The 2,056-nt window shown below is 40.3% G+C and overlaps 1 pseudogene; it reads left to right on the top strand.

The window, feature by feature from the left end:
- The first annotated feature begins 1,106 nt into the window (after nucleotides 1-1,106).
- LOC147703725 (uncharacterized) lies at nucleotides 1,107-1,810 on the top strand (annotated as a pseudogene).
- The last annotated feature ends 246 nt before the right edge of the window (nucleotides 1,811-2,056 follow it).

Consider the following 2,056-nt stretch of genomic DNA (forward strand, 5'->3'; position numbering starts at 1 on the left):
CCCATGGGTAGTCCTACCTTACAGAAAATTCCTCTACAAGTTTTAGGCAACACCAAAAATGCTTCACCCCAGCCGGGGAAGGCGGAGAATGAACTATTGTTGAATCCTGTTACCGGTTTAATATCAAGCCATACATCAGATGTGAGTTTACAGCTGGCTACTGCTACTCCTAACAACCGAGTTGTTTTTGATGCACTCCCTATGGAGGTGTCTACTACTTCTCTTCTGACAACTACTTGTCCTGTTCTTCAATAGACTGATTCTGATTACTTTGTTTATGTAGATGACTTCTCTTCTGACTTTCTGATTCTTCTGACACTTCATTATATGGTTTGCAACACAGAAAGGGTGGCAGGTACTATCGCTGCACTAACCGACAGCTATTACAACCATTTTTTGGTTTACGCTATTATTTCCACTTCTGCCCACCTCCTAAGACCAGCCACCAGAAATGGTCTTAACATATAAACTTGCTCAACACAACAGTGGAGAGGCAAAGCGTATCAGTACTACTTTGTGGCTTCAGATGCCATGCAATGTAGTCAACATAGATGACAGGAGAAATGGTTGTCTAGACGATGACGTGATTTTCAAGTGCCTTTATTGTATTAATAAAATCCATAGCCAAAAATCCACAGCCTAAGCGTTTCGCCCAAACACGGGCTTCTTCAGGGCTTAGTGTCATATCCTGGTGCTACACTGGTGTCAAGAATTTGCTTGGTCCAAATGAAGCTCCCATAAATGGCAGTTGTATCCCACTTGTGTTTGTTAAAGATATATTTTTTTGTGATCCCTTATATGCTGCCACACTCCTTAATTCAGAGGATGGAAAGAAGAACTTCAAGCTTGGCCGTGTCGCTATCACGTGCCAATTAAGGCATGGTGTAGTGTCTCCTATGTCGGAGCCCGTCCCTTTTAAGATTCGTTCCGGAAGCTTCATTTGGACCAAGCAAATTCTTGACACCAGTGTAGCACCAGGATATGACACTAAGCCCTGAAGAAGCCCGTGTTTGGGCGAAACGCATAGGCTGTGGATTTTTGGCTGTGGATTTTATGAATACAATAAAGGCACTTCATTATATGATGTACATGCTTTTCTTTTTTGGATGAAACACACTAATCTGATTGCTTCATGGATATACAGTTGGATTCCCATCTCATTACTTTTCCTGCTTCTTTTGATTAGATATGTGACTGTCTCCTTCTTGCTAAGAAATGGACACTATCTTCTAGAGCATTCTACTACAGAACTGGTAGTCGAGGTGTTGAAACCTCATTTGTCTTAACATAAAGTGCGAAGAGACCTGTCCCTTGTGAACATTTAGGATTTTCCAGTGCTTGATGGAATTGTTCTGGATAAGGTCCAATTTGATATTTTTGGTCCTACAGATACTCTGCAGATTCCTTATGTTTTTAAGGCTGCGATGGGTGAAGTGATTACCCCTGACTTTATTTTTGATGATTGCAAGTAAAAAAAGTTACCTCAATGTTCTCAGAGCTTGAATATTATACTGTATGTGAAAGTAAAGATTTGTACCTTAACTCTGCTAATTATTAAGATATGTTTTGTTATCACCACTATGCACATTGTTATTTACACAGAGCTAGTGCTCCACATACAGTTTTCAATTTTACACAATGGGAACATTGTCTGAATCCTCTGTTGGGTAGCTCCCAGACATATTTGAACGAGTATGCATATTTTTCAGGGCATAATCTCTTTGACCCCATTTCATTTAATTTTAAACTTGCCCCATCTAAAGCAAAGAAAAATATGCTGTCCCAAACAAAATTGATGTATTCGGACTGATTCATTTCCCAACTGGCCCTAAAAGGCTATGATTACTGGGAAAGAAACTATTGATTTAAAATCAGTTTGTGGAACTATACACTGGCAAGTGCAGGAAACAGACACTTTGGGGCCGATTCCGATTCGGAAAAATCCTTTATAAATAGCCGTACAGAGCATATTTCCCGTACGAATCGTACCCTGAAACGTCTCCGTACGTACAATGAAGTACGATTTGGATCCAACGCAGATCTCCGTACGATTCAT

The sequence above is a fragment of the Lissotriton vulgaris genome, chromosome 7 (assembly GCF_964263255.1).
Source record: "Lissotriton vulgaris chromosome 7, aLisVul1.2, whole genome shotgun sequence".
NCBI lineage: Eukaryota > Metazoa > Chordata > Amphibia > Caudata > Salamandridae > Lissotriton > Lissotriton vulgaris.